The sequence below is a fragment of the Cupressus sempervirens genome, chromosome 8 (assembly GCF_028749045.1).
Source record: "Cupressus sempervirens isolate cs-2001-9-10 chromosome 8, ASM2874904v1, whole genome shotgun sequence".
Lineage (NCBI taxonomy): Eukaryota > Viridiplantae > Streptophyta > Pinopsida > Cupressales > Cupressaceae > Cupressus > Cupressus sempervirens.
The window spans coordinates 448,885,438-448,910,613 of NC_143125.1; positions in this window are offsets into that span (position 1 = coordinate 448,885,438).

The window sequence follows — 25,176 nt, forward strand, 5'->3', positions numbered from 1 at the left end:
ACTGATCAGGAAAGTACTATACATCATAAATTCTTCCAAAAAAAAAATTGGGTCCTATTTTATCAAGCCCTATTTTATCAAGATTTTGGGCTGACATGTAATTATTAATTATAACCCTAAAGTGGTTAAAATACTTGTATAAAAGGGCTTAGGGTTAGGGATTGTTTTATAAAGTGTGATGTGAAATTGGTTCTTGTGGTGGTATAGAGCTCTAAGGGATTACGGATTGTAATTAGGTTGTAATCATTGTATCATAAAAATATTGGACTTGTTGTTTGGTGGATGTAGCCCAGGGATTGGGTGAACTACATTAAATCTTGGTGCCTTTTGTTATTTTCTGTGTGATCTATTATTTTCTATTATTGGTCATATTTGCATGTAATTGTTATTTCTATCCATGGTTTAATCCTAACACATATGTCTTCAACTTAGACTCTACACACTAAACTACATCATCAAGACATATTATAGAACACATTCATGGCCATGCACTAGAAAATCAAACCATTGTTCGTATGACAAATATCTATGTCTTCTACTCTACTATTCTTTATAGAAACCATATTATGTTGACATCAATGAAAAACATAGTCATGAATATAACATGACAATACTTTTCAATGCTTAGAATACTCCCCCGAAGTAGTATCATCAACATTCATGCTAACAAAGAATTTGTTGGTTTTTTGAAGTCTTTGCATGAGGAAGTAAAGTTGAAGTTGGAAAAAAGTAATCAAAACTATAAGGAGAATGTTGATAAGTCTAGAAGAAATCATATTTTTTAAGTTGATGATGAGGTGTTGGTTCATTTGAAGAAAGGTAGATTTCCTATTGGAACATACAATAAGTTGAAGATGAAGAACTTTGGACCCTATAAGATCTTGAGAAAGTTTGACAGTGATAATGCTTATGAAGTTGAGTTACTTAATGACATAAATATATCTCCTATATTTAATGTTTCTAATTTTTATGAGTATCATGAGTTAGATGATGAAGTTATTGTATCAAATGATTATGCTAAATAGATTGAAGAGGTTGAATAGATATTGGATCAAAGAGTTGGTAAGAGCATAAGAGGAAAAGATTACTATGAATATTTGGTAATGTAAGAGAACATACCAATTGAAGATGCTACAAAAATTTCTCAATTTGAGTTGGATTCAACTCAGGTTGTGACACTTGTATGATTTAGGAGAATCATTTCTTTCAACCCTAGTTGTTTGATCTAGGAGCATCCTGGGTTGTCTTTTAATTCTACTCTTTTGTTCATTCTAGCAGTTTTAACTAAGCATATGTAGTGCTAACTGAGTTCTAACAATGCTTACCAAGTTGTAGTCCTGATCGAGTTCCAGTATTGACCAAGTTGCATTTGTGACCAAGTTCCAATATTAGTTGAGTATAGTGTTAACAAAGTTGTTTAGTGTTGACCAATTTTTCCTTCATGTGTCGAGTGAACATGTTATTTGTTGATGCTCAATTCTTTCTTTGACTAACTTTGTCTATGATTAGTTCTTACTTTGAGTTGACTCATGTATTTAATTAGGATCATGAATTTAATGATAGGATCTTGTCTTCGAATGAGTGTTGACTGTTCTAAGGTTGGCCTTTCGTCCATGTAATGATCTAGAATCTTTTGTAAGTCATTCTGGAAAGTATAAGTAGAGGTATTTGGTTTAGTTCAAGGGTGACTTATAGAGTTTAGACCAGATGTTTCTAGAATTGCGAATTTGAAGCTGGATTCTAAATCTTGAAGTTATATTTTTGGTATTTGGTCATAACTTGGAAGGCTTATAGATGGGCATGTATGCTAATAATTTGATGAATCAATAAGAGTGTTTTGTTCTATCTCTCCTTGGTGTTGTTCCCTATGCAATTTCTTATATTTTATTTACTAAGCAAGGTTTTTGGATAGTTAGGAATGTCTTTGGCCCTAGTTGTCCAATCTCTCCTTGCATTAGTTTGCTAGTTTCTATTTAGCCCAAGGGGCTTTCTATGTTGATATATTTTAGAATTTTTTAGTACCCAACGAGAATGTTTGGGCTAGTATTATGTATAATGATGACGATATCGTAGTTATTAGTAGTAGTAAATTTTGGAGCATCTTAGTTTAGGGGTTTTTTATATTAAGGAAGGGGGTTGGTTAATATGTCAGTAGTAAGTTTTGGCTAATTTTCAGCTTTTCTTTTCTATTCTAGGCTAGCCCTCATTTTGGCTACTTTTTAATATATGAAATAAAATAAAATTTAACAAGATAACTTATCAGTTTGTAAGACTTTTGGGGTTTCGAGCCCCTTATAAAAGACCTATTTTTTCTTTAATAAAAAAAAATTGGACTATTTATATTTATTTTGTGATTTCATTCTTTTGATTAGAAATAATGCAACCTATTCTATTAAATGAAATAATTCTATTTTATAGCTAATTTTTTTTTTTTCATTTGAATGTAACCTTTTAGTTGGGACTAGCCACTCAAATTTTAAAGAGGGTGTGAATATGACCTTTTATCTTCTTTGAAAATATGTTACAACTAAGACCAATTCAATGTCAAAAAGCAGAGTGGTAGACATACATCTCTTAGGTCAAGTTTATCATTTTCTAATATATATCTTGTAGGTCAAGCTCAATTTGTATAACTCTCATAAATAGTCTCATAAGCATGCATCCCATCTGTGAATTTGCATCAACTTATATGGGCTTGGGAATACAAGGTCTTTATAAAAACATGTTTTAGGCACTTAAATTGAGTTTTAACCCTAGGTATTGGTAAATTTGAACACATTCCATTCTTGTATTGGGATAAGGTGACTTAGCCTTACCATGATTTATCAAATTATTTGTGCTTTCATGGAAAGTTTCTAAATGAAGATGGATTCTTCCATAAGAAAATACTTGGAGTAGAAAAATAGACAGCTTTTTTTTTGGTGATTTATTCTCTTATGCTTTGTTTTTTATGCAAGGGTTGTGCATAAAGAATTTTCTAAAATAAATTGCAGATGTGTTGAATGTAGACACTTTAGGAAATGTTTCCTCTTGTATGAAAACTCTATACGTACAAGGCATTGTTGTAGATAATTGTGTGTGAGAGAGCATTAATTGAAGAGCATTGTTATGCTACTAGAATTGTTTTGGATTTGATATCACGGCTGAATACTCACGGAGAGTTGTGGTTCTATAGATTGTATTGTAACTATTGCTACTAATAATATAATTGAGTCTAGCTTTGGAGTGGTTGGTTTTTTTCTTGAGAAGGGTTTCCCACGTATATCTTGTCTTATGTGTTTATGAGTTGAATCTTTCTATATGTATCTATTTAGTTTGCAATAGTTTAAAGTTTTGTGAGATAAATTTCAGCATCATCTCTCATGTTAGATTTAGCATTTGGAACCATTTTTGCACTTGGGCTTCCTTTCAATTGCTATTAGAGCCTAGCCATCATTGTTAGTATTTTTGGGTAGACATGTTTTATGTGTTGAACTAGTTTCAGTGGGAGTTTTGCAGAGGTTTTTTCATAATCTTATTGCAGGTTAGATATGGAAAGCACATCCAGTAGAGTAGAGATGGATTGTGGTACTTCTCCCATTTGATTTATGTAATTCATCCTGATGGATGCAACCTTGTTGATCTTTTCTTGAGAAGTGATCGTGATTGGGACTATGAGTGGTCTATGCCCTTGAGGTGATTAAATTTATGTTACTATATTAGTTGCTTTGATTATGCTTATGGATGATTTATGAGATTATGATGTGTTAGATGATTTCACTAAGGTTTGTGCTAGTGGATACTAGGATTGATGCGGTATCATGATGTTGTTCTATGATTACCATGAGATGTGTCCAAAGATTTCATTGTGTATTATTATCCTGCTACATAGGACTAGGTTCCTATAGCTGTGATTAGTCATGTGTTTGACCATGTTCATGTATGTGTTTTAAGTGTCTTTTTATGTTGCTTAACAACCATTATTAAATTCTTAAATAATTAGAAGTGAACCATCCATGTTTGATTCATTGGTTATGTGCTACAAATATTTACCTTGTTCATTTTAGTAATGTATGAAAAATTGGTTATTTAAATAGATGCTTTTAATTTGATTAAATAAATAGTTATTTGATGTGATTTAATGCATTTATCACTTCGACTATATTATTATATGCAATTGTATTTGATCATCTTGTTCAGGGTGCAAGATTTATATCCTCGGCAGTGGCACATGGAGTTAGTGATTCAGTTGTTCATATCTAGCCAATGTCATCCCTATATGGTCAAAGTATCCTATTTAATTTTTTAAATGAAACCTTCTAGTGATTTAATAAATCTAGACTCATTTGCATTGTGTGATTAGACCCGTGAGTGTATCTATGCATTTAGAGGTTCACATTTGTCACAAAAGTTATTAAGGAATTTTTTGTTTTAATAGTTTAAGGGATTTTTTGGCTTGATCTCATTTAATTTTATTTCTGACACCTTTGACATAGTTGAATTCCAATTACTTGAAATAGCCTATTTTTGTTTAGGTTGATTAAGGGTTTAACTAGTTGATATTGTTAATTACCCTAATCCTTTTATTCACTTGAAAAGAAATTATATATCCAAAAAGGAATTTTATTCCTCACTTCTCACTTTTGGAAATAGAAATTTGAGAGAAAATTTCCAAATCCTCTTCTATAGGATCTATGAGTGTGGGATCATTGCGAGATTGGTCTCATTGGATCCAACTCAGAGAGACCTTGGATAGTAGTGATTATTGGCAGTTTCTATGAGGTTTTTATCTTATTGTTTAGATTTTTGTATTTTCCCTTTTGGCTATCATGTAGGGCTCTCCTATTTTACTGGTTTATCTCTATTTCTACTTCTATTTTTGGTAGCCATTTGTTTGGAGGTTGAGAACTAGTGTTCCCCTCTATTTTTAAGTGCTAGCTCTAAGCAGTTCGGTGGGTATGAGCATTTCACTATTTTTCAAGATGGGGGTTTGGGGTTCTATTCCATTATGTTGGTTGTTTTTGCATACAGGGTTCAAACCCAATTTTTTGGATTTTTGTGGTTCATTTACCCAAAGATAAAATGGGTTTTAATTTTCATTAATTTTTGTCAACATTGGGTTTTCGCCTTGATTTGCATGCTGCTCAGTTTTCTCAAGTTTTCTTGGCATGGTATTGGTTGTCAATTTGGATTATCCATAGGATGTCAATTTGACAACTATTTCATTTTATGTTTGCATTGGGATGTGTGTCATATATGTACCCTTGATATTACATTCTCTTGAGTGTTGTTTTGCTTGTGTCCTCATCCAACCCTTGTTATTTATGGTCTTTGTGTTGTTGGTGTGCCAACACACAAGCATGTGCACATGCATTTTTAGGTGCTTACGAGGATTGACCTCCTAGTTTTCATTGGTTGTCATCAGTGGAGTTATGTTCATTGGGGCTGGTTGGGAATATGGATTGCCTATAGGCACTCATCTTGTGATGAGCATGGGTATGTAAGGTAGACAATGGAGGGGCTTCTCTCATAACCTTGGTGTCCATTTCTGAGAGGGTTGGTGTGAAGAAGTTTCTAAATAAGTGATAACTAAATAAATTACTAAGTAATAAATCAAAGATAATTAAAATGTGAGTACCTGGTGGTGATCCAATGATATGGTGTGATGGCCTCCCTGGTGATTTGATTCTACATGATATTTAGCTTGGGTTTCACAATGCTAACTAACGTACTCTCCACCAGAGTCCCTACATAGTTGACCCATAGAGTGTTTGACTAGGACCTGCTGTAATTGCATTGACTCATGATCTTGGTTTTAGTCATATTTACTATCTAGCATGAGTGTTAGCCATGGACATTGTGTTATGTGTGTTTGTAGTTGGATCATTATCTCCATTAGCACGGTGCGAGTGGGCCTACAGGTTCCACATGGTTGGCAGGCATAGCTACCTATACCACTACTGGGGACTAGTGTACAGAGATGGTCTATTTCCATTTGAGACTGATGCTTGATGGTTTACTTGGTATTTTGGGTTTTTGGAGTATGTTCCTTTTTATTTATGCTTTAATTGGAATTTTTGGATATCATGTTTAGATGATGTTAGTTTTCATTTGACACATTCATTTATTATGTTATTTTATCGTATGGTTAGATGATGTGATCGACTACTAGTTGGAGTATCTATGTTTTGATGGATTAGCATGTTAGATCTTCTTGTTCTTATGATTTTACTTACGTTGCAATAGTAACACCCTCATAAGATAGCTATGACTATCTAGTTGGTTGTTTGGGATGTTACGCTCAGGGGATGACTAGGGCCCTTGAGGTCTCATGATGTCATTATGGTTGAGAGGAATTGAGTACAAGTTTTAGTTATTCTGGTGCTTAGTTCTTTATGCTCTCCTTCATATGATTTTTGGTTTATGAACCATGTATATACATTGCAATGTTGCTTTCCATGTATTTACTAGATGCTATGGATTGGATGTTTAAATAGTTTTTGCATCCTTTCTAGCAAGTTTTAGATTCATTTCATGCTTTCGAGTGACTTATCCTCAACTAAAATGGTTTTGGCACTCCCCGATGTGGAGTTTCTTACCTTGTTTACCTTCTAAATTTAGCATTTGTGCCTTTTTATTTTGGGCTTGGGTGACAGAGTGTCAGTATTGCATGACACTAGAAAAGTGTTGCATCACTTTAGAGAAAGTGTCACACCACCTTAGAAAGTGATGCATGGCCATAGAGAAAGGACCACACCACTATAGAAGATAGTGGCACATGAGTATAGAGTAAAGTGTCAGATGACATTAAAGTGTCACACCACCATTTAGACATTTTCACACAACACTAGAAAATTGTTGCACCACTATAGAGGAAAGTTTTGCCTAAGGTCTATGTGTAGACTTGCTAGGGCGACTAGCAGACACTTTTTTCCTTGACCGAAACTTTTCAAGAGGTTTTTTGACTACCCTTTATGAAGTTCTTGAACCCTATTTTTTGACTTTTTAAACTTAGGATAATTAGATTCAAATGTGATTTGTGTCCTCCGTAGCATTGTCATACATTGGTAAATTGACTTCTATGAATTAATCACCTAGGAATCTTGCATTTTGGATTTAAAATGAATATCATTCCTATAATATTAGTGTTAATAAGGAAAAGAACATTGTTTTCTTAATACACAAAGTTGGTTAATGAACACATTGGTAAGTAGTGATGCTTGGAGATTGTTATTGTTTGGATGTTTGGTTTAGTCTTCCATTGTGATCTTTGTGATCTTTTGCATGTTGACTATTATGTGCATCCATGTGTTTCCTTTATATACATACATACATACATACATACATACATACATATATATATATATAGATATTTCCTTTTATATATCTGTATTCCAAGGATCTTCAGGTGGGGCATTACAAGGATAAGTTCAATGGAAGAAATTTTGAGTTGTGGAAAATTAAAATGTAGGACATGCTTGTAGATAGAGATTTATGGGATGAAGTTTCTTTAGCAAAACCTCAAACTACATTGCAAGAAGATTGTGATAAGGCAGATCAAAAAGACAAGGGTTTCATAAGACTCTGTTTGGTTGATTTTGTACTCCTGAAAATTTATGAAGAGAAGACTACAACTAGCCTTTTGAAAAATCTTGGTGATATTTATCAAGGAAAATCTTTGGTAAATAAGTTATTTCTAAGAAAGAACTTGTATTCTTTTGAGAATGGACAAAGGAGGTTTTGTTTTTTATCACTTGAATGCATTTAATATGTTGATTTCTCAATTGAATTCTGTTAATGATAAGATTGGTGATCAAGATAAATGCATGCTTAGGTTATGTTCTTTTCCAAATTCATGGGATCACCTTATTATGGCTATTGGAATCACAAAAACCACTTTCAAATTGGAGGATGTCGTTGCTTCATTGTTATCTAAAGAGATGAGAATAAAATCTTTTGAGATGGGTAAGGAGGGCCTTGTTGCTCATGGTAGAATAATAGAGAAAATCAAGAAAAATGACAAGAAGGGAAAATCCAAGTCTCCTAGGAGGTCTAAGTTTCTTGGTAAAAAATCCAAGGGAAAATGTTGGAACTATGGCAAATCTAGTCATCTTCGAAGAGATTGGAAAGAGGAGAAGAAAAAGAAAGGTAAAAATGATTTCTCTAATTCTCATATTGATAAATCTTGTCAAGATGATGTAGATGCTTTTATTGCAGCCTTGGCAATACATACATTAGAAGATGTGTGGTTGATAGATTCAAGTGCTTCTTTCCACATGACATCTCACAGAGATTGGTTCTCAAAGTATGAAGAGTTTGATGGTGGAAAGGTGTATCTGGGTGATAAATATCACCTGAACTTTGTTGGTAGTGGTAGAGACAAGATCAGATTCCTTGATGGTAGAGTGAAGGGGATTGATGGTGTACTACATATCCTTGGTTTAGCAAGAAACCTACTTTTAGTTAGCAAGCTTGGTGATGTGGGTGTGCATATTGTTCTCTTGAGTGATGGATGCAAGATGAAAAGAGGTTGTATAGTTCTTGCTAAGGGTTTTAGGATGGACACCTTGTATAGGCTAGATGCATGCATGATTCAGTGCAATAGCACTTCTATGATGTCCAAGAAAAGAGCTTTAGATTTTTCATCATCACCAGTAGATAAACAAAAGAAGAGGACCATAGTTTCTACATCTGATGGTCATTTTTTTTTGGGTACCTAAGGGTGCTAATACTTTGGAGATGAAGCTCCTTGTTGAGAAGACAATGTTATGGCACCAAAGACTTGGTCACATTGGTGAGAAGGGTTTTAAAGCCCTAAAAAATAAGAGCCTTGTTGAAGGCCTTGGTGATTGTAATATGGAGTTTGGCTTTTGTGAACCTTGTATTTATGGTAAACAACACCATGTTTCCTTTTTATTCTAGTTCTCATAAGTCTTCTCTGGTTTTGGATTATATCCATTTAGATGTGTTTGGTCCAGTTAATGTTCTTTCAATATCTAGATCTTTGTATTTTGTCTCATTCATAGATGATTATAGTAGAAAGACATTTTTGTATTTCCTCAAAAGTAAATTTGAAGTGTTTAGTAAGTTCAAGGAATTTAAATCCTTGGTTGAAAATCAAATTGGTAGAAAAATTAAGTGTTTAAGGACTGATAATGGTGGTGAGTTTTTTTCAACAAAATTTGATAGGTTCTGTAGGATCATGGAATTGAGAGACATAAGATAACTCCATACACTTCCCAGAAAAATAGAGTTGTAGAGAGGATGAATAGAATGTTGATGGAGAAGTCTATGAGTATGTTGAGTGGTTCTAGTCTTGAAAAAAAGTTTTGGGTTGAAGCAGTAGCCACTGCATGTTATTTAATTAACAAGTCTCCTACTTCAACACTTGTTGAGAAGACACCCATAGAAGCATGGTCTGACAAGAAGCCCTCTTTGAGACATCTTAGAGTCTTTGGTTGTGAGGCATATGCTCATGTGTCAAGTGTAAGAAAATCAAAGTTGGAGAACATGGTAGTTAAGTGTATATTCATTAGCTATGGTGTCAGTGTGAAAGGTTACAAGCTTTGGGATCCAATTGCAAAGAAGGTTCTCTATAGTAGAAGTGTTATATTTTGTGAGTTCAAACCTTCCATGGTTGATTTGTAGCTAGAGAAGAAAGAAAAGTAGAAAAAGGAAGTAGTTAATTTTCCTACTACCTCTAAGGAAGAAGAACTAAGAGCTCCTGATAGACCTATGAATGAGGAGAGATTAAGTAGCTTTGAAAGTTATGAAGAAGAGAAAGAACCTGAAACTCAAACTTTAACGAGGTCTGCTCATGATAGAAAATGACCTTATAGATTTAGTTATTTGCCTAAGAAGTTTGGATATTCTTTGTTTGATTCCATTTGTATATTTGCTTTGATTTTTAACACTGATGAGCCTAGGACTGTTAGGGAGGCTATGGGTATCAATGATGAAGATTGTTGGATAGAAGCCATGAATGAAGAGATGGCAACATTGAAGAATAATGTTACATGGGATTTGGTACCTTTGCCCGAAGGACAAAAAACTATTAGATGCAAATGGGTATTCAAGAAGAAAGTGGGTCCAGATGTCAATGTTGAGAAGTATAAGGTATGGTTGGTTGCAAAGGGATATTCATAGGTGGAGGGGATTGATTACAGTGAAATATTCTCTCCTGTAGAAAAGATAACATCCATTCGATTGTCGTTATCACTTGCAATAGCTTATGATTTTATAGTTGAGAAAATGGATGTAAAGACATTAAATTTCTTCATGGTGATTTAAAGGAGAAATTTATATGTCACAACTAGAGAACTTTGTTGAAAAAGGTAAAGACAATCTTGTTTGTAAGCTGAAGAAATTCATATTTGGTTTGAAGCAGTCTCCTAGAATGTGGTATCAAAATTTTGACACCTATCTATTGTCCTTTGAATTTTTTAGATCTAAATCTAACCGTTGTGTGTATTATAAATCTGAAAATGGTTACATTCTTATCATAGTGTTTTATGTGGATGATATGTTGTTTATTGGGAATGGTAAAAGAATGATTTCAGATTTGAAGTCTCAGTTAATAGCACCATTTGAGATGAAAGATCTAAGTGCAACTAGATATATTCCTAGGAGTGAGATCATTAGAGATAGAGCTACCAAAAAGCTTTGGATGAGCTAGAGGAAGTATGTTAACTCTATGTTGGAGAAATTCAGCATGACAACTTGTAGACAATTAGTTGTTCCAATGTTACATGGAACAAAGATATCCAATGGGGATTGTCCAAAATATCCTATAGAGATGGAGGGCATGTCTCGAGTACCTTATGCGAGTGTTGTTGCAAACTTGATGTATGTTATGGTCTGTATAAGACCAGACATTGCCCAAGCAGTGAGAGTCCTTAGTCGATATATGGATAATCCTGGAAGGGTGCATTGGAATGCAGTTAAGAGGCACATCTAAGTATTACTTGTAATTTTATGGTAACTCTTATGTATCTCAACATTCTATTTTCATTCGTAGATATGTGGATTTAGATTGGGTAGGTGACATTGATAGTAGAAGATCCACTAGTGAATATGTTTTCATGATGTTTGGTGGTGCAATTAGTTGAATGAGTAAGTGGCAAGCTATAGTTTCTTTTTCCACTATGGAAGAAGAGTACATGGAAGCTACTCATGCTTCTAAAGAGGTCATTTGGATCAAGATATTGTGTTTTGATATGGGTTTTGATGCTCGATAGATTACTATCTATTGTGATAGCCAAAGTCCTATCTGTTTGGCAAAGAATGCTACTTTCCATGCTAGAACAAAATATAATGATGTACAATATCATTTTGTTTGTGATATGGTGGAAGATGGAAAGGTGAAGTTAGAAAATGTGTTGCAAATGCATTGACAAAGCCAGTAAATACTAAGAAGTTTAGATGGTGTGTTGGTTCTATGGACCTTGGGACTTGTGTTGTGATACAGTAACTCCTATAAGGTCTTCATTAAGTGAAAAATTATTGGTATAAGGTGACTCGGCCTTACCATGATTTATTTTTTTATTTGTGCTTTCATGGAAAGTTGCTAAATGAAGTTGGATTCTTCCACAAGAAAATACTTGGAGTAAGAAAATAAAGAGCTTCTATTTTTTGGTGATTTATTCTCTTATGCTTTGTTTTTATGCAAGGGTTGTGCATAATGAAGTTTCTAGAATAAATAGTAGATGTGTTAAATGTAGACACTTTAGAAATTATTTCTTCTTGTACGAAAACTCTATGAGTATAAGGCATTGTTGTAGAGAATTATGTGTGAGAGAGCATTGTTTGAAGAGCATTCTTATGCTGCCGAAATTGTTTTGGATTTGATATCATGTCTAAATACTCTTTCAAGGTTGTGATTCTGTAGATTTTATTATAACTATTGTTGCTAATAATACAGTTGAGTATGGCTTTGGAGTGATGGATTTTTTTTCCCGAGAAGGGTTTCCCATGTATATCTTGTATTCTGTGTTTATGAGTTGAATCTTTCTTTATTATTTATTTAGTTTGCAGCATCATCTCTCCTGTTAGATTTAGCATTTGGAAACATTTTTGCACTTAGGCTTCCTTTCATCTTGACCAATAGAATTGATTGCTAAAAAAAAGGTTTGTGTATATTATCAAAGCGTATATGAATCATAAACATGTGCATTTTTTTAGATGCAAGTAACATTTGTGTATAAATCATAACCCAAAAAAATCTAATCATAGTGAGACATATAGAACTACTTTGTTATTTTAATTTGAGTTGAGTCCACTATTTTCAACTCTAGAATAGGGAAAAGTGATCATGCTAAACATTACATGTAAAAAATAACTATAACTATCTCCATAATTCTAAGTGGCGATAAAAAGTGAATTTTGGTTCTATTGTAATTTGATTAACACTTGTCATTATAGATCTATTTCATTGCAAACTAAATAAAAGAGTAAGTAATTCTTAGCAATATGAATGATTTTTGTTGATATCACATTAAATGTAGACTAAAGTAAAGAAAAAAGAAAATATTGTGAATTCAAAATTTCACATTTTACATGTGGCTCTCTTTCATCTTGATGATGGATCATAGAGTATAATCCAAAATGTTGATTGTAAAACATACACACAAAACTAATCTAGAAATATGAGCAACTAGACACATGCAACATTTTAACAAAATATGACGTATGTCAACTTTAGTGACAAACAAGTATGTATCACAACAATAATTAAAATTGAATCTTCATTAAAAAATGATAAATAAAGTATATAACCTATAAATTGTAATATTTAACATGATTTCAAGCTTTTTTTCAATTTTTCAAATATTGCGATAAATAAGAGATAATAAATATCACCGATCTTTTAAGAAAAAGTGATGATGAAATAACATATAAAATAATACTGACTTATTGACTAAATAAAATGATCATTTTAAAAAGTGTCATCGTGACTTTTTTATACTGTGTACTCAAAGTGATTACAACATATAGATTTAAGGAATACTATTTTTATTCCATAATAATGAAATATAATTGCATTTTGATTAGTTTGATCTCAAATGCTGAGTTGTTCAAATTCCAGGAAAGACTAGGAGCCAAGATGAGGAAAGAAGGATGAACTATATTATCCTCCTCCTTCAACTAAGGATTTAGCTTCATGTAGGTGCTTTCTTTCTAAACTACGCTCTTTTGCTTTAATGTTATTTTCACTTTAATGTTTTTTTTTCTACAAGACATAATGCTAAGTCTTTAAGAACTTTGATTTCTAGGCCCATGTCCATGTGACTCTAGATTGAAATTTTTTCCTGCACTTATGTTTTGATTACTCTATTCATATACTTATCTTAGGGCCCATTTGTTTGCTGGAATAGGAATGGGAAAATAAAAATTGGTTTGGTATTTTCTGTTTGTTATACTCAATTGGAATAGGGAATATGGATACATAATACAATTTTACCCCAAACACAAGCATATGTCCATTCCAAAAAATAGCTATTATTGAAATGGCCCATTCCTATTCCCCATAATACTTTTCCAAATTATACAATTATTTGAAATCCATTGTTTGAAAAGGACCTATTTCATTTTGGCACTCATTCTGGAAAGCATCGTTTTCTCTGTTAACACCACCAAGGCTGTGGAGGAGGGTTTATGCTCTAGACTCTAGACTCTATTTTACTGAGGTACTTATTCACATCTGATTTATTTTTCCCAAACCTAATAAAATTCACCAACATTTTTGTTTATAAATGTCATTTGATTAGTGTGTTGCGTGAGCAGTTTGCGTGAAAGATGAGGGAGTGTGGACTAAGGAGCTAGTGTGACTGGCATTTGAGGAATCTCCAATCCTCTATTATCATTGTATGTCTCCTGCTAATTTTACAAGATGCTTTTCTTATTAATCTATTTATCTTTGGTAGGATAAAGCATTTTTCAATGCTTTTTATTTTTTATTTTTGGGATTTGTATGCTAGCTTACAAAAAATCACATTTGAAAAGGAAAAATCAAGAAAAAATCCTTTACAATGATTTTTGGAAGGAAGGGAAAACTTCTCACAGAACTTTTAATATTGTACAAAACCTGGAAAAGGATCATACTTCTCACAAAAATCATTCAAAATGCAGATGCTGCTCAGAAAAAGATAGCAAAACCCAAAATGGTGAGCAGAAAATCATTGACAAAGGTGTGGAGTCATAAAAGTCTCTATCGTGGCTCTCAGAAAGAAGACACAGGTTTTAGAAAATCCTAATTGTAGATGCTCAGGAAACCCCAAAATTCTATGGTTGCCATGAAAAGAAGTTGCACAATACTTGTAGACTTGAAAAAAGTAGCAGAAATCCTTCCCTGCAACCCAAAAATGTGGGCAAGAAACAACTGAAGGCCAACGTAGTCTTTAGAACAGTGACATGATTGAAAACCTGTAGTCTCCAGTTATACAGAGAAATAAACAATGGAGTGGAGATTTAAAAAACATTATATTCTAGAGTATTTTCTTGTTGTACCCAAACTTGCGTATAATTTTTTTGGAGATAAACCGAGGAGAATATGTTTTCTTGCATTGCTATATTTTGTCACCTGTCAAATATTAGAAAGGAGTGAAGCAAATGAATGCAAACTAAATGAATCAAGAAGTATAAGTACAGATTGAAAAAGATAAAGTCCAAATCATGTGGATCAATAGATCGTTTTAGACTTACATAGAGCTACAAAATATAGACTCCATTTTTCAACATAGTGCATGAGCTAGAAATCTAGACTTCAAATACACCTTTTGTAGTGAACTAAGATCTTAGATCTGGTTATTATTTTTAAAGCATCGGTGATTGATCTGATAATTTTATCATAGTTTGATGTAAGGAGATCCATGATTGAGTTTGAGCACCTGATTTTCTTCGTCTCAAACTTGTCTTGAATGCCTTTTAATGGCTCGTGGGTTGTTGTTGATGTCTTCTTTGTTGTTGGTCAGAGCATGAAAACAGTGATATTAAATTGTTTCATCTGGTGTGTTGAGGTTACCCTCTTACAAATTCTCATGTCAAATCCCAGTTCAAAACAAACAACTCATTGGAGAAAATGTTTACTAAAAACATGTTTAGAATGTCCTATGTTGTACAGAGACCATGACTGCAGACAACCTTTTCATTCATAATCTCTCAAGTCCAAGATCACCTGTCATAGTTCTAATTATTCTACTGCATTTTCAATATTTAATTCATATGAAATTTAGGGATCCTTGACTTGGATCTCTAGACTTCAGTTAGAGAAATTTTTGGCTTTATTCAGTGAAAACAAAAAATTGACAGCAGATGTTATCTTTCTGAATAACATTTTAATGGGAGTTTTTGATTTTGTACCAAATGGTAGTTGCATAGTTTTAATTTTTCTTTCTAAACAATCTGATCCTACTTATAAACATGCATTGGAGAAAATGGTCTTAGATTTTACATATAAACGTATAATTCAATCATATAAAATGAATTCTACATATTTTACAATTAACGCTTTGTCGTAAGTTGTGAAAGGTAGCCTCATAGGCAATGAAAAGAATCCATCAATGAGCAAAAAATACTCTTTGCTCAGATTCTCAGATCACTACCCGGGATCAAACCTCAGGATCTGCTTCACAGTTAACTAATATGTTATCTGCACATATCATTACCCACCAATGATTTATTGCACAATGATATACAATGCATCCTAATTTCCACTATTATGAAATGGGTCCATAAATAATTGAATTGATGAACCCCAAAAACACAATAGATAGATTCTATATGCACCTTCTTGGTTTCATCCTGAAGAAGAACACAATTATTCCACCCATCTAGAGTTAGGCAAACAAGCTTCTCAATGTCAAGCATTCGATGGTCTTTGACTCCTTGAGAGCATAAGAGTTGGCAAAGCTCAAAGTCAGGGAATGCAATCTTTTATGTAAATTTCTAGTAACGAGGAGTAATGAATGCTTTCCGAGAAGATTTGTTATAGAGCTTGGATAGTTGGTCCTGAATAGCTTTCCCTCATTTTGCAATATGAATTTATTCACTTCTAGGTCGGTGGAGAAAATTGTGGGCTTCCCATTGGAGCAAAAGCACCACCACTAGGTCCAATCCTACATTAGCAGCCATTAAACCTGAAACCCCAAACTTAAGCTCTATATTTGCAGAATATCCAAGCAAGGCAGAAGCCATAGCATCAATGCCTTCAAATATGAAAACTTCTTAGATTATAAAGAGCTAGCACCTTGTAATTATTGTTGATTCTTTATAGCATCAATGCCTTCAAATATGAAAACTTCTTAGATTATAAAGAGCTAGCACCTTGTAATTATTGTTGATTCTTTAAGCTCTTTTGATATAATTGGTAGCTAGTGATTTTTGGTCACAATGATGTACAGGGGAAATGATGAAGCAAGAGTAGACCATCAAGTGATGTCTGGCCAACATGCTTTAGGTAGCTAGTGATTTTTGGTCACAATTGTCTTCAATCTTGAAGTACATGCATATTATTATCTATTTGTACATCACTAGACAACCAACTAAAAAGGTCACTTCTCATTCACCTCTTTTTACTACTTCCATCGACCTCATACACAACCAATCGGGTCCATCTACATGTAGTAAATTATCTGATATTACATTAGTATATTAATAAAATATGATTATTGAGTGTACTAATACACATTTACCTATTTTTTAGTGATGTTTTAGAGGTATTATTGACTCTGTAAATGATCTATAAATGGATCAAAAATTGACTCCATGATGAAGAGGACCATATTGCCTGCATTGCTAAAGTAGTAGTTGTTGTTTGATATATTATTGTTATTTTATATATTATAGTTAATTGTGGTGCCCATGGAAGAATATGTTATGGTGGATGTTAGATGTTGGGAGAAGAAGTTATGCTTCCTTACTGTCATAATCTTTCTTTACTTGTGTTGTATATTTTTGAAATATGCAGTCCATAATGTGGTTCTAGGAATTTTATGGATCTTATTGATGATGTTAAAGTTCAAGGAGCCATTGTGAGGAAATTCAAGGTCATGTTCTTGCTTTTTGTTTTGCTTGCCACCCTTGTTGTATGCATAGTAGCATCTTATGAAGAAGGTAGAAGAAAAGGGCATAAGAAAAGAAGACTTGCATGTCCTTTTTATAAGCATGTTATGTATTCTAATCACACAGATTGCCATGACCAAATACGCATGACTAGGGTAGCCTTCTTTCACTTGGCTAGAATTCTAAGACAAAAAGGAGCATTCAAGATACAATAAACATACCATTAGAAGAACAACTTGTGATGTTCTTGCATACACTTTGCCACAACTTAAAGAATCGTGAGATTGGCCATAACTTTGGTCACTCGGGAGAGACAGTGATTTGATACTTCCACAAGGTCTTGAAGGCTATCTTAGCATTACATAAAGATTATCTTTTACCCCCTGATCCAACCACTCCTCTAGAAATTGTTGGGAATGACTATTTTGAGCCTTTCTTCAAGGTAAATATTGTAATGATATAATTTATTTGCTATAGAATCAATTATATGTATGTATGTATGTATGTATATTTTAAAGAGGGGTAAATGCTTTGACTTGGAGCTATGAACCAGTGAGGCCACAAATGGGGGACCTCATCCCCATTAGATTTGAACCTTGATGATAAGGATAACAACTCAACAACTCAACCATCACAACATGCCACTATTGGCATAGAATCAATAATATTAATATATATTTGATAATACTGTTTATTTTTACATGATTGTATTGGTGCACTTGATGGAACCCATGTTCTAGTTACAATTAAAGTGGAAAACCAAGCAAAATATCGTGATAGTATCACAACTTGTCATAGAATGTTTTAGGTGTTTGTTCATTTGACTATAAGTTTCAATACGTTCTTGCTGGTTGGGAAGGGTTTACTATAGATAGTCAGGTGCTTGCTTCAGCTCTCTCTAGAGAAGATCCACTTGTGGTTCCTCTTGCTATATTAATTCATATTTTATATGATTGTATGAAATCTAGACTTCTATATTATATTTTGACTATAACATTTTTTCTATTTGCATAGGAAATTTTTATTTAGTTGATGTTAGATACCCAAATGTACCTAGGTTTCTTGCTCCATATCGCTCTACTCATTACCACCTAAAAGAGTTTTGTAGAGTGAACTCAATCAATAGTCCTCAAGAGTTATTTAACCATTGAAGCTCCTCTCTTAAGAATGTAATAGAGCATACATTTGGTATTTTGAAGCAACAAATTCCTAGCCTGAAGCATGCAACATCCTATAATATCATGACCCAAACAAAGATTGTATTAGCATGCGTCATACTACACAATTTCATCATGGTGGAGGACAGTGTTCCATTTGAAGTGGAATTAGAAGATGATGATGGTCATGCTCTAATAAATGTGTCAATTCTTGAGACTTATGGGATGGATCAACAAGATAGAGATCATTGGACAAATTTTCAAGATGAAATAGCTTGAAGGATGTGGGAAGCCTACAACTCTCGCACTTAATTGTACTGCAAAATATGAACATTTATTTGCACTTAAATGGAGGAAATAAAATTTACTATAACATATAATATGAATATGCTTAAATTACCTTGACATTTGTTGTGTTTAAGAAATATTAATATTAATATTTGATAATTTTGTTATATTTCAATTCTAAAACAATAGTTTTTCATTCGTATTGTCATATGTATATGGAAATTTAATGAATGTTTGAAGGGGATGTAAGTGTGTTGTATTGTATTCTCAAATATTTTTTTCTATATTTCATTTCTAAAACAATAGTTTGTCATCTGTATATTGAAATTTGATGTATGTCTACTATAGATAGTCGGGTGCTTGCTTTGGCTCTCTTTAGAGAAGATCCACTTGTGGTTCCTCCTAGTATATTAATTCATATTTATATGATTGTATGAAATCTAAACTTCTATACTATATTTTGACTATAACATTTTTCTATTTGCATACGAAATTTTTATTTAGTTGACGTCAGATACCCAAATGTACCTAGGTTTCTTGCTCCATATCGCTCTACTCGTTACCACCTAAAAGGGTTTTGTAGAGTGAACTCAATTAGTAGTCCTCAAGAGTTATTTAACCATCGACACTCCTCTCTTAGGAATGTAATAGAGCATACATTTGGTATTTTGAAGCAACAAATTCCTATCCTAAAGCATGCAACATCCTATAATATCATGATTGAAACAAATATTGTATTAGCATGCGTCATACTACACAATTTCATCATGGTGTAGGATGGTGTTCCATTTGAAGTGGAATCAGAAGATGATGATGGTCATGCTCTAATAAATGTGTCAATTCTTGAGACTTATGGGATGAATCAACAAGATAGAGATCATTGGACAAATTTTCAAGATGAAATAGCTCGAAGGATGTGGGAAGACTACAACTCTCACACCTAATTGTACTACAAAATATGAACATTTATTTGTACTTAAACAGCGGAAAGAAAATTTACTATGACATACAATATGAATATGCTTAAATTACCTTGACATTTTTTGTGTTTAAGAAATATTTATATGAAGATTTGATAATTTTTCTATATTTCAATTCTAAAACAATAGTTTGTCATTTGTATTGTCATCTATATATGGAAATTTAATGTATCTTTGAAGGGGATGTAATCGTGTTGTATTGTATTCTCAAATATTTTTTTCTATATTTCAATTCTAAAGCAATAGTTTATCATCTGTATTGTCATCTGTGTATTGAAATTTGATGTATGTTTGAAGGGGATGTAAGCGTATTGTATTGTCTTCTCAATAAATTCTGCTATATTTCAATTCTATGTTGATAAAATAAATAAGACTGACAAATGAGTGTCAACACACTTACCCATTTTCACTATACATGCCAAGTACACAATGGAAGCTGAGCTAGAATTTCTTTATATGCCGAGTCACAGATAGTGTCAAGAAAACTACACTTGATGCTAAGCAAAACACATTACAGTATATGCTGAGCTATACAGAATTCAACATGTACCGAGTAGATTAGAAGATAGTGTGTGCCGAACATTGCGAAGTTAATAGGAGCCGAGTAATTTAGGAATTAGTATATGCCAAGCAATGCAGGAATTCTATAGGAGCCGAGTAATGCAAGAAACACAGTGGATGCCGAGCATTAGTATTATTTTATGAGCTGAGCAACGCAGGATTAGCATAATATTTTGTGCTAATACAAACCAAGATGTAAAATAGTTATGCATGACTCATGACAGGATAAGGAGATAAGATCAAATCCTTCCATTTACCTATGTGATCCTCATGTAGCCAATTAGAAAACTGGAATTGCATGCAACCAATGGGTGAATTTCTAGGGTTTGAGCAGGAATATTTTATCCAAGGATGCATAATGATCCACTAATCTTTTTAAGGGAGTCTTGACGTCATTGAACGAGAGTTGGAGAGAAGAAGGAACAACAAAGCCTTGTATTGAGGTCATTGCAGAGCATTGGTGTCAAAGATTTAGTGGAAAGGACATCATTTACACATCTAGTTGATTAGAACAGAACAAGGAACACAAACAACAGATCAAATCTAGCAAAGATCAGGAATAGACGAGTAGATCAAGAGCCTTGTATTCTCTCACAATTGTATTAGGAATTTGGAAATCCTATTGAGTTAGGTAGGTTTAACAGTCTTATGTAAATCCTTTAATAGGGTGGCATTCTAAGTTGAATGTCCTTAAGTCCTCTAACAAGGCACACTCCTAACAGGGTGTAGAAATCCTTTAATAGGGTCACATATTAACAGTGTGTTGTATCCTTTAATAGGGCAGGCCTTTAACAGGGCAAACCATCAGAAGTGGTTGAAATCAATTGCTACAGTAATTTTGTGGGTATCATCCCCACCCCAGTTTTACCTTCTTATTCCTGGAGGGTTTTTGGGTCACCAAAATCTCAAGTGTTATGTGGTGATGCATGCTTGTCTCTTATGATTGTTTAATGTTTATATGCATGCATGTTAATTTCAGTTATATGTTATTAAAGGTTTAAAAGTCAAGAAGAAGCCAGTAGTTCTGATTCACCCCCCCCCTCTCAGAAGATCTCTTTCCATTAAGACATTCCAACAATTGGTATCAGAGCTAAGTTCTCTCAAGAAGAAGCCTAATAGCTTGGAGGAAAAGATTTGAAGATGGAAGTCTTCAAACTTGGGAAGATCATTGAGAACCAGGTGATAGATGTGCATCTCGCTCTACACAAGGTAGAGGAAGCTAGAGAGGAATTAAGAAAATCCTTAAAAGGAAGAAAGGAAATAGCTATAGTCAAAAATGATATTCACTACAAGGAGATTGACACCACACAAGTATTTGCCAAAGGAGATTCCAAAGAATTTGATGCAGCAATAGCAGAACTAATGGAGAAAAACAGAGCTCAAGCAGAAGAGATAAGAACTCTTAAAATAGAGCATGAATCACAGGCCATGATGCTTTGTGAAATCACTGAACAAAAAAAAAAGAGCAATTGAGGATAGAGTCATGATAGAAGATGACAAAATAAATCTTGCAAATAGGCTTGACAAAAAATGTACTGAATTAACAAGGATCTCAAACATGCAGATGGATACACTTGGCCAAATGATGAACCTTCATCATGAACTCAATATGAAAGATATTGAGATCTCTACTTTGAGGATGCAGAATGAACAAGTGCAGAATGAATTGAACAGAGAAAAGAAATAGCAAAAAAATCAACAAGTCAAGTGAAGCCATCAAATACTTTGAACAGTTGCTGAAATCCCCAAGATCAGCCCATGATACATCAAGACTTGGATACAACAACACTGAATTTGGGGAATCATCCAAGATTGCTAAGCAAAGGAGTGACAAAGGTAAGGATTATAATCCCACTTGTCATTACTGTAATAAAAGGGGGCATACTGCTAATGTTTGCAGGAGTAGAAGGATCAATCAGCCAAACACACCCAAAAGCAAGGGTTACTGTCACAAGTGCAACATGCAAGGACATATGACACAAGATTGCAGGTCTAAAGTCACAAGGACACAAAGATTTGATGGACATTTCCATAATTGCAAGAAGTATGGACATAGAGCCTTTGAATGCATATCAAAGCCTATGTGGACACCAAATTAGCATGTAAGAAGGGACAACTATGAATACAATTACAATTGGGACTACAATATAAGGCATAGTTGTCACTATTATCAAGAGTATGGACATATACCCCAAAACTGCATAAGAACACATTTCAAGGGAAACTATAAAAGATGGTTGAACCAAACTACTTGCTTTAGTTGCTTGAAAATTGGACACATCAATAGGAATTGTCCAATAAAAGCCAAAGCACCCAAGACTGAAGTAAATAAGGGTAAAGAAAAGATTGATGTGGAACACATTAGAATAGATATGAAGAAGACATGGTAGAAAAAGGATAAATCAAGTACATCCAATGGAAGAGTCACTTCACCCACAAGGTCAAGTGATCATTTCTCATCCAATTAATCACAAGATGAGCCTACGGGGCTGATACATATAATGAAGTATCATACATCAGCCCTAAACCATGAAGAAGCATTGCAAAGTATAAATCTACATGAGACAAGATGCCAAGAAAAAACTTTTGAATGATGATGTTGAGTTGTCTTTGGATGCCAAGTGAAACTACATTGGTGGCCGAGTTATTAACAAAGTTAGTAGATGCTGAGTAAGGATAGATATCGAGTGGATGCCGAGTTGAAAAACCTTTAGAAGCCGAGTGACAAGTAAAGGTACAAAAATGCATTAAATGCAAGGTTTTTGAGTCACTTAAAAGTGAAAATCGATTCATTTTTGAGCCATTCAAATGAAGAGCGATTACCAGGAGCACGACTGAGCAATTTTCAAGCTTTCATCCAGCGATTTACAGTGATTCAACATCTACCCAAGTGATCTTTAAGCATTTAACTAGGTATTTCCTTCAGGTGCCAAGTTTTACAGTTTATGAAGTTTTCTCTAATCGTCAAACCTAGTTCAGTTAAAATGGCGTCTAGTTCAAAGATGACCTAAGGGAAAGAGAGCCATGAGATTCAACTTGTTAGCAACAAGGTTAAGCAACCTAAGTTTAGGCCCATATTAGAAGTTGCATATAAAAATGATCCCGTTGGTGCCCTATCTGCCATCCCTGAAAAAGTTGTTATGGTTCAGGATGTGCGAAAGTGTTATAACTGCAAAATAGGAGCCGTAGGAGACTTGGAAATCTTTAATGCCTTTGAAAAACTCTGTGATAATGGTATATTGAAAGATGAGTTTTCTATCATAGAGAAGAAGGGTTTAACCAAAGCCCTAATTTTTCCAATCGTATTCAAAACTGAGTGGATACACATAATACTCAGCAGAATCCATGATGGATCATTCTAGCTAGACACAAGGACTAGTCAAGATTACCAAGAAGATGGTTCATAGGGTTACATGATTTCTAACCCTAGATCGGTCCAAGACATTGAGAAGTGAAAAGAAGGAAACAATAGAGAAGAACACAGGTGCAAAATGGAATAACATGGGAATGACAATTGACACAGTAAAAGAACCCCTATTAGACTTTGCTATGAGGATCATATCACATAAATTTTATCAATCCAACGGGTTGAATAGCGTACCCTGCATAGCAGTGGATGTGGCATATAAGCTTGTAAAGAAAGACCACACCTATGACCTTGCAGAGCTCATGTTGTAGCAGATTAATGAAAATCTTGGAGTTATTAGAAAATCCAAGGGTGCACAATGTAAATTTGGGTCAATGCTGGTTTGTATGTTCTTCTATGTGATGAAGGAATTCCCTTCATTTGGTAAAGTCAACTGGAGTCAAAATAAAACTATTGTTGATCAAATAAATGATTTCATTGCACAAATGGGGGATAATCAAATGTCTATCTATTTTGATGATTTCAAGATTGCAATGAAGAAAAGAATGAGGATACTAGTCTCACTGGTAGAAAAGCATGTAAATGACATATGTTTTCTAGTTGACATTGATTATACTTACATTCAAGCAGTCCTTCCAAGAGTAAGATGGCTTAGACCATTGGGATATGAGCTTGATGTTGACCAAGCTTCTCTAGCCATCACAACATTACTTGGAAAGGAAATAGACAAATCTACAAAGGCATTTGGGACATATGACACTGTCAAATCAAGAGTGGTTAGTGAACTCAAGACAGCCACAACAGTAAAGAAAAAGGAAAAGTTAGTAAAGAAAATAAAGAAGAAGTTTTGTGTTGGGGAAACAAGTGCAACAGGTGAAGCAGAGGAGATTAGTGAAGGAGAAGAAGAAGGTGATGATGAGAATGATGAGGATGAACTAGAACAAGGGCCACTTGAATTGTCACAAGGCCAAGGTGAAGATAAAGATGAGAGTGTCGAGGAAGCAAAAACCAAGGAAGCACCCATCAAATGAAAAGTCATCAAAAGGAAGGCAAAGACACCTCCTACTTCTCAACCCTCACCAAAGAAAGTTTTCGTGAAAACACCCAAAAGGCCAACAACCAGAGCTACAACAAGAGCATCTATGAAAAAGGCCAAAGTGGAAGCTACAAAGAAGAAGAAGATAGTCAAGAAGGCACAGGAAGAGCCAAGGAAAAGAAAAAGATATGTGGCTCAACTTGATACTGATGAGGTAGATTAGACTGAAAAGGTAAGTCATCCTCCTAAGTCTTCAGTTGATATATTATGTGAAAAGATTAGGAATGGAGACTTAAGTGAAATGAAAAAGATTAATTTTAATAAGTTCAGTAAAGAGGAATAGAATAGCATAGAAGAATCAGTTTATGCATTAATGGCACAGTTCAAGTACACACCTCTTGAACTTGGTGGACAATTGCCAAAGGAATTGTCTAAAATTGTAGAAGACAACTGGCATTTCTATCTAATGATGGATAAGGAGATGAGGGAATCAACACTAGCAAGCATACTACCTAATTTGACAAAGGAATGGGTAATTCAAGCAGTCAAAAGGCATTACACTAGGTTTACACCAAAGTATAGGGCATTCTCCATTCTCCAAAACAAAATTGAAGAAGTTGTACAGAGAACCACAAGAGTGTGGAATAACTCGTATAAGAAAATTGAAGATGTCCTTGAAGAGGAGTACAAAGAAGAAGCTGTTGCTAAACTAGAGGAAAGAAGAAAGAGGAGAGAAGAGAAGACAGAAGT